Consider the following 13,863-nt stretch of genomic DNA (forward strand, 5'->3'; position numbering starts at 1 on the left):
AATCAGGTTCCTGATATTATTGTTTCAGACTAATTGAAAATTGAGACTTCAAATTGGCTTTTAATTAATTATATTGCAGTTATTACTCTTGTTTTTAAAACATTCTGCATAAATAACGGTTACTATTAGTGACAGTATAAGCAGCATTTTAATCAATGTGTACACAATTACTGCTACTTCTAGTAAAAAAGAACAATTATGAAAATAAAATCCATTTCCTCTTACTTGAGAGATTACATTTCCAAAGCTGGATCATGATGCATGAAACCTTTTTAGATTTCTTTTGGCCATAAGTTACAGTTGCTATACTTCTCCTGTCTGGCTCTTTAACGGCTTCACTATGTTCTATGTCTGCAGCTACGACCCCGACATCTTTCACATAACTCATTTGAGCAGTTGTTAAAATAAAAATGAAGATTAGTGCATGATGCAACATCAACCCTCTCATATCTCATATCCATCATTTGTACAATCTGTGCAGTTGGAAGAGGAAGGATGATCCTGGTTGAGCCTGTGAGAAGCTTCCAGACCAAACACACACCATCTTCAGATCCTGTTAAACCTTCATACCAGATATCTGTGTCTGAATTTCACACCTGATGGACATTTTCCTGGCAGAGAGCAGCTGTTCTTCTACCTTTACTGAGACACGGTCTCGACATGTGAGTTCAGGGGTTTAGGGAAGATTAACAACGACCTTCAGCCAAGATGTTTGATTAATAAAGTTCTAAGCAGTAAAATAAATGTTTGAATGAAATATTAAAGCTTTTTTTTTATTTGACAAAAACAGAAGACTTCTATATCCCCAACAATAGGTTCCACAAGTCATCCAGGTAGCTGGAAGTGAGATTTTGACGGTGTCTCTCCAGAGATAAGTGAAAAGTGCAGCTCTCCAAAGCTGCTGAGGATGAACAGCAGGTTGGAGTTGAGAGGTCCTTGACAACAAAACGAGAGCGTTGTGGAACACTGAGTGCTGTCTGGGCTTCAGGGATGTCTTCTCGCTATTTTCCTGTCATTTGTAAAATGAACTCTATCCCAAAAGAAATTCCTGAGGCTAGTTCTGAATCATTTTTATATTCATAGGGCATGACAGCGAGCAAACACGTCTGCAACAGTGGAACACGTCCACGGTGAACACACAAACAACCAAGTGTACGACCTCAACCCCCTTTTATGGCCATCACGTATTCCTAGCAGACAGACACGTACCCAACGTGAAACAAAGAACCTGAGGCAAAATAAAATGTACTTTAATTGATATGTTATGCTGAGCTAAGATGTTTTAATAATTGGAAGTTTTGCTTGAACATGATGATGAATTTCATGAGGAAATTAACTCTCCTCCCCCTCCTTTCTCCGCTGAAGCTCATCCATACACTCATTTCTTTTGAGTATACACGTGCATATACAGACGTACACACGGTATGCACATATAAGTGTTTGCCATAGGATCAAAGGTTGGCATCTATTTAGTTGTGTTGTTTGTTTTATTCAATTTCAATTGATCAGGTTGAATATCAGAAGTGTATAAGACTACAAGCAAGCCACAGATCGCTCTCTTGGTCTGCCGCTCTTCTTCTCCTCGCCTGCCTCTTGTTCTTCGGCTGAGAGAGAGGCTGGGCAGCGTGGATGTCCGAGGAAGCAGGGGAGATTGTTGGCAGGCAGGCGGACCGGCAGACGGACAGGAATCCTGGAGCACAGGGAACAAACAACTTGCAAAACGAGTAGTCTTCTACAGCTAGAGGCCTTAGCGTAGCTAACGCTGAGACTGGAACAACGATCTGGCGAAGAGTGGAAGGAAAGGGTTGATACACTGAGGGGCTGAGTGTAGCCAGGTGTGCTGGTCCAGGTGAGCAGCTACATGGGAGACAGAGAGGCGAACTGGGGACATTGAAGACACAAGAGGAGAAGGTTGTATCCTTTCCTATCCTGCTTATTGTCTCACAAACACTTAGATTGATCCTGTGGCTCCTGGAGGGGGCCCATCCCTCAGGTTGGGAAGCTCTACCTTATAGCATCATTCAAAGAGATTTGATTTGTTTGTTCCAAAGTTTTCTCCAGGGGAAGTATTTCTTCTGCAGGAAACATTTCTCCATTATGACTTCTCACTCCAGAATGTAATCTGGTGTTTCAGTTGGATTCAACATTACAGCCATGTTCGAGCGTCAGTGTGACATTGGAGCTGATACATTGGGTTTGCCTTACATATAAGTGAGTCGCTTTAAGGCACATTCTATATATAATGAACCGTACGTTTCTGTGGGGAGATTTATCGCTTCCTCAGCCGGTCTTTTCCTCAAACGTAAATGAAAAACCCTGATTGGGAAGTCATTTAGTTGGAATAAATCCTGGAGTGCTGTTCTCATCAGTTTTATCGAGCTCCACTCTGTGGGATGACAACCCTATATACAGGGGGGGGGGGAGGGGGGGATAAGTGCTGACAATGAAGTGCAAATGACAATGAAAGAACAAAGAAAAATAGCAAGAATCCTTTCCTGAAAGCGTGAAACTGCCACTGCATAGAGAGTAGATGAGGCAAGCTTCCCTCAGAGGTCTGCACAGCTCGCCTCCAGCAGATCTCCACTATGTTTGAACTCGCTATGCAAGTCTTCCTCCAGCTGTCATGTTGAAACATGTATGTATGCAAATCCTTTGTCCACATGTGTGTGCCTTTAACATATGTGCATATGTTGCATAATATGTGCATGTGTTAGTGTATGCATGCGTGTGTGACACCAGCAGGAAACCACACACTCTCCAACGCAGCACCTGCAGCATCTGCCACCTACCTGCTGTGCGCTCAGCTCGGCTGACAGTAATTCATCATCACGGCCTACGTTCTGCCATCACATCCTATTATTAGGCGATTAGCAGACACACACACGCACAACTAACGACGCGGCATCACTTCCCATTACTGCCCCACGCATCGTGAGTGTAAGACTGAGTTGTAAATGACAAGGAGGGAGTTCAGGGGAGGAACACTTTGTGTGTTAGCGTCTGTCAATCCCACTAAAACCACAGCTGAACGTTCTGTTTTTCAGCAACCTCTATGAATTGTTGAATACAGTTAAGTGCGACTGAAATCGTATATTTATCCTTTTTTTGCAGTCAAATATTGCACGTGAAGCAGCCTGCAAACTAACAGCAGCAGTGCACTCTTCCCCGGTAACTGTTTGTCTGGTTATTCGTTACTAGGAAGGAAACTTTAGCAGGAAAGCTAACGTGGGATGTTTTTAAAAGTCCGCTGTCTGACTGGTAGTCAGTGTAACGTTTGCTTTATGCCAAACTTTGACGGAGAACTTCAGTTATTTAAAGCCATGTCATAGTTTGTTTCCTTATGTAACTTTACTGTGAACTTATTTCCACACCAGTGGCCACTGTAAACGAATAGCATCCTCTTTATAACACAGACTCCCATTGTCCAATCAGAGCTCTGTAGGCAGGACAGTTTCTCTCTGTGGTGCCTTGGGAATCGGTTATACAAAGAGTTTGGAGGGTCATGTCTTATTCTATATTTTGCCTTTCCAAAACCTAGCATTGCTTCCAAGGTCAAGGAGCGCAACATTAGCTACCACCTTTATTACATTACTATCCAGGTTACAGTAGCAGGTCAGGACTGTGTGGAAGTCAGTGTGACATTAATCCTGGAGGCTACGTTTACCCGAGATGACTATAAACACATCCTCATTTTGCAGGGTTGTGATTTACATACGAGTCAGCCAGAACAATTCAAAATGTCTGATTAAGACAGAGTTTTCATCCAACTCACAGAGCTAATGTTAATTAGCTAGTTAAGCTTTCACAGCTGGTCAAACCAGACTGCGACAGTCGTCATTTCTGCAAAGAAATGAGAGGCTGCTTCCGCCTGAAATGAAGAAACCATTGTTTTCAAGATGACTACACAATCCTTACATCCTTACAGACTTTACAGGGTTTCATCTGAGCTGCTGGTTGTTTTTACACGTCCACTTAAATCAATCGTCCCTTTGTGTGAAATCAAAAAGCTGTCCTTACTGTGTTGCTTTTTAAATATTAGCTCCACTACTGTGCTAACTGAACTTATATTATTAAGTAAAGTGGAAAGACCTCCACATGTTCGAGCACACTCATCCACAGTTTACGCTCAAGGACTTCTTCTGCATCAGCCAAATGCTGTTTCTTGTTGCAGTTCCCAGGAATTACTCAGCCAATTTTTGCTGCAGGCTTGCAAAGACACATGGTCAGTGTGTGATTATGCAATTATGTTTATGTGTGTGCATTCAAATAGAAAGGTTTCCCATTGGTCCTATTGTCTTCATGTATTTTCATGTATTCATATATTCCTTGGTATTTCAGATTGCGTGTGGACATTTGGTGAGGCAGCTCGATGCCAGTGGGCGCACACTGTACTGTATTTAAAACAAAAAAGCAGCATGCATTTAATTACGCCTTACCTTGTTTATCTGAATATAAGAATTGTGTTATGTTTGAATAAAACATACTTAAATATGCACAGAAGTTCAACTCATTTAGTTTCAAGTTGTTGATGTCTCATGTTTCCCCCAAGTTAGTATTAAATGTTTGCTTAATTTTTACAGGCAAAACCATCATAAAACAAAGAGTAAAACTATGTTTCCTCTTCTCATGTCCTGGTCTTTACTTATATGGCTTGCCCAACATCTAGCGTAGCTCCTCTTACATTTGGTGTCTTCAACATTATTGTACATGACAGAGCTGTAGCCCAGCTGCTCAGCCTGAAGGACACGATCATCCATCATCCATTGACAGCAGCTACACTGATGTGAAGCGAGGCTCTGCACACTTGGCTGGTCATGCAGCATTGAGTTAACTGCACTGGTGCAAGTGATGAGTGTCATGTTAGGATTAAAGTGCCGATTACACCTGATGCTCGAGATTTCTCCCCCAGACAATCGCTCTGTCTAACTGACGAAGGGTCCGTTTGTTAGACGTCAGTACGTACGCAACAAACAAACTCTGTGTCTCAAATCCTCCAATACTAACTCTGTACGGTATACACTACAGGATAACTGTCAGAGCGTACTGTTAGTATACAAATACATTTACATATATAAGAGAAACGTTTTTCACTATCACCCACACATTTTATTTCCCCAGCTGCGTGCTCCTACGTTTGCTTTCTGCATTGCATTGTGGGAGAATAGCATCCATAAACAGCCCACTCAGCGTATTTACTGTCTCGTTTGTACTTCATTTACTTCACTTAATACTAACATGCTCACAATGACAATGCTGATGTTTAGCAGCATGTTCACTGTCTTAGTTTAGCGTGTTAGCATGCTAACATTTGCTAATAGGCATTGAAGACAGTTGGGGCTGATGGGAATGTAATTAGTTTTGCAAGTAGACCTATTTAATCATAGACTAAAGTATTGCACAAATTCCAATGTTGACCTGATATTGAAACGTTAAGTAGTCACCAAAGTTATTACAATTCATCAACCTCATAGTGGGGCTTGAGGAAAAGGGAGGGGGTCACCAAAATCATTGGAATATATCGTCTGTGAGGAAAAGTCAGAGAATCACCAAAGTCCGTATGGTTCAACCTCTTGGGATCATGAACATCTGTAATTGGTTGAGTCATTTTCTTGATATTTCACTCAGGACCACAGCGGTATGTCGTGCGGTCGGTCCACCAACCTTCCTCTCTGGTTACTGTATTGTAGAGGTGATGGTGGCTACTGTAAGATGGGAGAAACCAGCACATTTGCAACAACCCCGACTGGATGTGTTGAATGAGAAAATGTATGGAAGCCTCAAACCTCAGTAGATGTCTGTCCATCAAAGCATCGCATATCGTTGCCCTCGTGGGTCAACTGTGATCACAGGCGGTGCAGATCTTCAGAGGATGCAGAGCGCCACTGATGTCAAACACCGTGAGGATCCAGCTGCAGAAGGCTCGCTCACATGCTGGAGACTGCAGGCCTCTAGTTAACAAGTGTGTTGTTTATGTTTGGAAATGTTCCAGATGTTCAAGAATAAATACAACCTCCAGTGTAATCCCTGATGTTTGCACACTAAACTTAAAGCTGTCCGGTGTCGTAAACTGTTTCCTTGACACTAGATTTTCTCAACACTTTGCAACCATCAAAGGCTCAAAAGAGGTGAATTCTGTATATATGAATGAAGATTAGCTCGAAGAGAGACGTTAGCTTTTTAAAAAAGAACAGATGATGTTTCCCGCAGGCATCTTGTATCTACGCTGCTGCCAGCTGTTGAACAGGATCAACTGAATTGAGAAAATTGGTTCAACATTTTGAATAATGCATCAAACTGGTCTTGGTGAAATCATGAAGTAGATCTCTGGTATGACTTTTTGAAATTTCACCTTTTTACACGCGATTCTTCTCTGCAGAAGTGAACATGCACATTTATTTTACATTATAATCAACCAACCTGCTGTGCAAACTCCATATGTCCATTCATCCCAAGTACAGGTCAAACGATAATGTTAATGTGTATTTGGATTTTGTAAATCTAAATCCAAGTTAAATCAAGTGTGAAATGGTTCAAGACTGCTTATAGAAAAGCTGATGAAGTAGCATGACGAGGAGTCGAAGGTCACATTGGATGATAATTAAAAAGATTGACAGATGTGAATAATCTATATTACAACCATTGCAATGCACATTACTCTGGGTTTATAGCTTCAGTACGACATATAGGCACAGAGGTCTATTTGTTAAAGCTTGTACATGTTGTGTCACAATAATTTCATTTTGGCTGCAGGATGCAGAGTCAGCATCAGTTAAGCCAATAAACAAGTTGCAAAAACAGACCACAGCTGCTTAGTCAGCGGTGTCGCAACAAAGAGTGTGTGTGTTTACGTCTTTTCCTATTGACTTCTACTGACTTGTAAAGATTGACCGCAAGCAAGCTTACCGTGGACAATACATAATAGATCTCTGAGTGGCTGCAATATCTCTCTCGGTGAAAGGAGCACAAATATATTGGTTTCTCCTTCTTCAGTGGAACAAGACAGCAAGTCTGGAGCCACTCCAGCAGCCCTGTGAGGCTGTAATGCTCATTAAACAGCAGAAAACAACATTGAGCGAAGACGGTGACTGACCGCTGTTTTTTTCCAACCAGCTGTCAACGTTGTCAACCTTTAATTAACCACCAACATCATCTTTCCCTAAACTTAAAACCAAATAGTTTCTTACAGTAATACAATATACTCTGGGGTCTTTCTATGAGATCTGTGTTTGTGTATGTGTCATGATCTTGGTTTCCTGTTTTATTTTGAAATGTTGCCTTCCCCTTGTGTCATGTCTTGTATTACTTCCTGTCCTTGTGTTTTTCCCTCTGTGATTGTTGATTTGATCCTCCTGTGTCCATTCACCCTTGTGTTTTTGCCTTTCTCCCCCAGCTGTGTCTCGTTCCCTTGTGATTAGTGTCTGTCCTTGTCTGTTTGTCATCCATGTTGCTTGAGTGTTACCTGGTGTGTGCTTCCCTCGTGCTTCCCTCGTGTTTCCCTCGAAAATGGGTTCATTACTCGAAGCTTCTGGCAAACTGACCTCTCCTGGCGAAGTGCAAGGCTGCAGTGGATTTAAAGTATCTTTGCCTTGAAAATTCTTTGACGCACACATCTAAGACTGAATATCATGTTCTATTTAAAAATAAAGATTGATGATTGAGTGCTGGGAAATCTTTGTTGGGCTTTTTATGCCTTAAATGATAGTACAGTCCATAGTATAGTCCAGTTTAAGATTGGATGAAGGTGAATGAATCCTGGAATTCAAACTCCGGGCCGCTGCGGCAAGCCTTTAGAAAGTGGATCGCCTGCTCTACGAGCTGCGCCACTGGGACTGGTCTTTACTATGTGGGATGTACATTATTCTTTCAACAGATTTAGATTTGGTATCTTTACTTGCTCACAGGGAAGATGATGCTGGCATGCATAACAATAGTTTCGCTAGTTGGCTGGCTCCATAATGATCGAATACCAACAACTCAACAGCAACAACGCATACTACGACAACAACCCACAAATCCGCGGTTATATAAAGTGTTGAGTCGGAAGTCCACAAATTAGGAGGGGGCTCAATTGCTTTTCGCTCCCCCTTATATTTCGAATCGCACGCCAAACCCGCGAGGCTTCGAACGTCATCACATACGTCAGCAACACAAGCATTGATATGCGCTTCACAAAAATCTTCCGCGCTTACTCGACACACGCTTCGAAGCATCGACACGGAAGGACACATCACTAGTGCTTCCCTCGTGTCATCCTGGTTTGTCTTTTCAGTTTACATTTGACCTGTTATGTTTTTATAGCCTGTCCCCTCGGAGCTTTTTGTTGTTGTTGGGTCCTCCTTTTTACAAATCATAACAGTATGTTGTTATGTTGGAAGGCAATGACAAACGACCTACACACATATAGCATGTTAGCGTGATATATTTGTCTACATCTCAAAATACAGCTGAAGCAGACTGAAATTTGGTCATTTGTTTTGAAGGTGTCCTGCCATTAAATGACATTTTGCACAGGGGAAAGTGGTGACATACATTATGAAGTTATAGTTTTTGGGATGTTTCACTCTGGCTATCAGACACACAGCTTAACAATAAAATATATTTCACCATGTTTTATTTATTGCTATAATGATGCTCACATATCTTGCATTCACTGACGTTGGACACATTAATACAGAATATATAGCGTATGTACAGATGGCAAAAGGTGCTTGTTTATCTGTTTATGACTCAATCACACACACACACACACACACACACACACACACACACACACACACACACACACACACACACACACACACACACACACACACAGAGGCTCCAGGCTCCGTCTCAGAGGCTCCATGGAAGCATTAGTGATTTTTCATCATGATGATCCAAAATTAGCTGGGAAGGTGAAGGCTGAGGCGCTGCAACATTTCTTAATGCAACAGCATTTCATCGGGATAGATGGGCCAGACTGTCATGAATACTAATGTGGGAGGGGAAGAGGAGAGGGTCAGGAGATGTATGAGAGAGAGAGAGAGAGAGAGAGAGAGAGAGAGAGAGAGAGAGAGAGAGAGAGAGAGAGAGAGAGAGAGAGAGAGAGAGAGAGAGAGAGAGAGAGGAGCTGTAGTGAAAAGAGGATTATGAGAGGAAGAGGATGTCCTGAGGAGGACAGGTACGCTGGCATTTTACTGCAGCAAGAGAAAACAGGAGATTGGCGCAAAGACAAAAACTCAAATGAAACTGTATTCTGAGATCCTGTTTACACTATAAATCGGATTACTAGGAGACAGCGCCAAATACAAGTGTAAACCAATCACTCAAACACTTCCCTCAGGGATGCATTTGACCTCATATATGTTGTAGTGTTGACGCTAATGTGATCAGAAGAGATATATTATGAGTGTGTTAACGTTTCTTCTTCCTTGAATTTCCGGGCTTCTGACCGGTTAAAAACAACAAAGCATTTGGTGTTTGCTAAATTATGTACGTGTTTATTTGCATACAGAGCGGGGAAATCTAATTCACTTGAGACGCATGTGGAGATGCATTCAAATGCCAGGTGCATTCAGATCAGCCAGGACACATGTTACAGTTTGCAGAATTATTGAAAGCACTAACTCGTGTAGCTTATTATCTATTGACCAGATTTTCTAAACCATAAACACTGTCTGCTTTACGTTAACTTTGAAATACTAAGACACTTATTTTGCAAATAACTGCAGACACGGTTATCTACATTAGACCCATCATTCAAAACTAAAAAGCCTGTGTTGTTTCCTAAACACTGCCATTGAAATACAACACTTAACTATCAATCACCTGCACCCAGAATGCACCTGTAACCCATTAGGTCACTTAGAAATCCGAGCTGGAGCACTTTGAATAATGAGGTTTGCTCTTTGGCGAGCACAACAATGGAGGCCAGTTATGGAGGGAGAGTTCAGAGGAAGAGGTGTTTGAGTAATTGCAACATTGTGTTCATTATCTTTGTTTACAGCACGCTAGAATAATACGTATTATACTTCGCACATCGATGTGCAGATGGCATGTGGAAAGAGCACATTTGTAAAATGAATTCTGTTCCCATCAGCCTCGAGTACACGGTGTGTTTTAATCTTATTAGCAATGTTGGCATACAATCAGATGCTTAACTTAACATTAAGCCTGAAACACATTGTGAGCGTGTTAGCATCATGGATATGGTTAGCATGCTGACATTAGCTGCTAGCACGGCTGTAGACTCTTGTTAAATGACATGAACATGACTTTATAAGAAGCTTGACACCGATGCAGGATGAAGCCCAAATCTGACTCTGTTGATGTCTTTACTCTTGAAAAGACACCTTGTGAATCCTCTTTCATGTATTTTAAAATCCATATATCATTATTACAAACTGATCTTTATTTGTGGGTGATGTACCAGTGTAACAGCTCTACTTTAAATTCCTCTAGATTAAGTGTGTCGGCTAAATGTCTAAAATGTCAAATGAAAATGTAATCTGTCGTGTATTTATGTGAGCGTTCACTTTTTTACGAGCTTATTCAATAACCTCTACATCCCTCGTATTCAGCCAAAGATGCTTTAAAAAGCTTTGAGTGAAGCGTAACACAGCTGCTCCTCTGCTCGCGTCGCTGACAGGTACTTAAGAGAGGCATTTATTTCTCATTCAGTGGATATCAAGCTCATTCAAAATCTACACCCCGTCCCAAGTGTGGTAGATTGGTAGTCAAGTACAGCGCTGTTTTCATCCAGCTTTCAACACAGCAGAGCTCGCACAGCTGCTGGCACTCCAGGTACCTCAGGGTTTTATTTATTTATTTATTTAGGTTTGCTTCTTCGCCTTCAACATGTGACAAGATTTCAACATTGTCCAAGGGTAATGGGTGGGAATAACAATGGGTAATTGTAATCGTGGTTGTCAAGCTTGAAAATAACAAACACTGTATATGTGTCAGGAAATCAGATTTCTGTTTTGGATAATTTTGCATTTTGAGTAAAGTAATTAGATTTTTTCCTTTTTCGACTGTTATTTGAATTCACTCATCTTGGTTGCAAAGTGAAGTGGAGACAGCTTTCTGTTTCCTTTCCTTTGCAGTGATCCAAGAGGTGGACGGAATAATGCAAACACCTGAGAAATATAGTGAATTATGACACAATAATCCTGCATTAAGAATGACCTTTGTGGTCAGGCTGCACATAATAAACTACAGGTTAAAAAGTCAGCCACTGTATAAATACATGGAATGAACAATACAACTAACGAGTAGCTACAAAACACAGTCATTTCCTCACAAACAAACAAGTTCAACATTAGCAAAACAATAGAACAATTGGTTGAATAAAAGGTGTAAATGAGTTATTGGGTGCCAACATTCAGTCCCAGCAGGCTGAGAGGTGAAAGTAATTTGAATAAGTGTTGAATTTCTTTTTTATTGAGCATCAAATGTAATAATTTACTGTGAAATTGAAGTTTCTGGGGTTTCTACGTTTACTGGCCGGTTGATGTAAAGCTCATTATTTAAGCTCTCTTTCTTCTCCTTTTATCCTCGTCTTTGGTCATGACTGAACAGCTAAAAGAAATCTTCCACCCTCCGGCTGTTAGAAAAAAGAATTACCTAATGTCAAAAGCAGCATGTTGCCACTTTAAGCAAAGGGGATTTCTTTGACATTCAAATCTTATTATATGCAACATAGATTATGATAAAAGGGAAACGACACGCTACATTTTATCCGCTTCGACCTCAGGACAAAGTCAAGGCATCATAAACAATCACACGAGACGAAGACTCAGGGATCCATCGTTTATGAAATCATCTCCAAGGTGAAGAGACTCATTAATACAATTAAAAATATATATTTTTACGTGCGCTTACTAAAGATTTACACGTGAAACATTAAACAAAATGTAAGAAGTTTGGCAGCTGAACTATGTTTGAGTACAAACACTGAACGAAGTTGAAGTGTCAGTTCGAGTGTGAGAACTCAGAGGTGAAAGTGTTGAAAGGAGTTGAAACGTATACGATACAGAGGTCTTCAACAGGGGGTCCGTGACCCCTAGGGGGTCCACGGAGTTACTGCATGGGGGTCGCAAAATCTTTGGTTGGTTAGACAATTTTTTATATATATATATATATATATATTTTTTTTTTGTTATATTCACTTTTCACATTAAAGAGGTGCTCTTCTATTAAATAAACACTTACGTTATTTATCTAATTTATGTGCACGCTTCAGTGTCTACTGCGTTGCTTTACGCATTCACATTCTCTCCTCCGCTCTGTTTCGTGAAGGGCGGGGCTCCGCTCCTGACACACACACACACACACACACAAACACACACACATACACACACACACACACACACACACACACACACACACACACACACACACACACGTGCGCACACACCTACAGTCAGAGACAGAGCGGAGGAAAGGAGAGGAGAGAACTACAAATATCTGCACCACTGAATAGGGTAGCTATGTTTATACATGGCACTATGTATATATGATAGTAGGGGTCCCTGCACCATTTCCCCATCAGTTTGGGGGTCCTTGGCCTGAAAAGCATTGAAAACCCCTGCGATACAATACGTATATGTTAGAATGAAAGATATTGAAGTGCAATAGCAGTGAACACATTGTTTACAACTTTCTTTGCACCTGCTGTGAAGCTATTTGAGAAAATACTCTGAATGCTTGGTTTGTAATTTAAAATCACGCTTGCTGGAAGTGCTATCACTTACAGTGTGGCAGGCAGGAGGTGAGGTGACCGCGGCCTCACCGACAGCCACACGCTGATAAAACAACTGTTGTTAGACGGAGAGGGAGAGTTTAGAGAGCGTAAACTGTGTTCATCCAAACAAGAGCTGCGCTGCTGTGATGCAGCCTGGCAGAAGCCGTTCCTCCGCAGTGTGTGTGCCTGCTGGAGTGACATAACCTTGCTGTGCACTCAGCAGAGGATTGAGTCGAGGCCGTCCAGCTACACAGCGACCTGGGCTCCCTGCGAGCCACCTAAGCTGGAGTGACATGCCTCGCTGGGATAATACTGCCAGCAACCACACCATGAGCACGGGGGCTTTACAATGGCTTCAGCTGCTTGATATGTTTGACGAGACTTCTGCAACAAATAGCGCTTGAAAAAAACAAAGGACATTGCACGGAGAAACGTGGAATGGGTAGATGAGAAAACGTGGTTGTTCTAGATAAGTCAGCTCAGATGATAAAATCAGTTTATGAAGCTATAAAGCAGTCAGCATGCACCAAGACGGCAATAGGAAATATGTAGATCTGCATCAAATGGTGAAAGACAATGATGCAGATGCTTACCTGGATACTGATTTTATTATATGACACATTGGCAATTTAAACAGTGTCATCTGTAGGTACATCTTTGCAGGATAGTTTAATATTGACATGTGCATGTGTCATCTAAATGTTGTTTTAATTGCACAATGCATTCAGCTTCAGAGTTTTTATTTCATTTAATAATTGAGTTAATTATTTTTTACATTTTTGCAAAATTGGATGGAGGAGGAGAAGAAGAGGTGAACAATTAATTAATAATCAGACTTTATCATCCGTTGCACAAAGCTGTCTATCTCTGGGAAATAGCAATAGACAAACCAAAACAAATGACAACAATTAATTTAAAAACATGGTTAACGAAGCACAAAAGATGAGCCATCTTCTCTTGACAGTCACGTGGTGTCACCGCTGTGAGCGCAGAGTTAGCCGGGGGTCGGGGGGCTGTGCTCGTCGGTATGTTTGTAAGAGAAAAATGAATGCAGGCCAAACCTTAAACACCCGTCTGAAATATCTTTATTCGCACATAATACGAGATTTTATATCGTTTGAGAAATATAACAGACGAGC

Source organism: Cottoperca gobio, chromosome 24 (genome assembly GCF_900634415.1).
Source record: "Cottoperca gobio chromosome 24, fCotGob3.1, whole genome shotgun sequence".
NCBI classification, from domain to species: domain Eukaryota; kingdom Metazoa; phylum Chordata; class Actinopteri; order Perciformes; family Bovichtidae; genus Cottoperca; species Cottoperca gobio.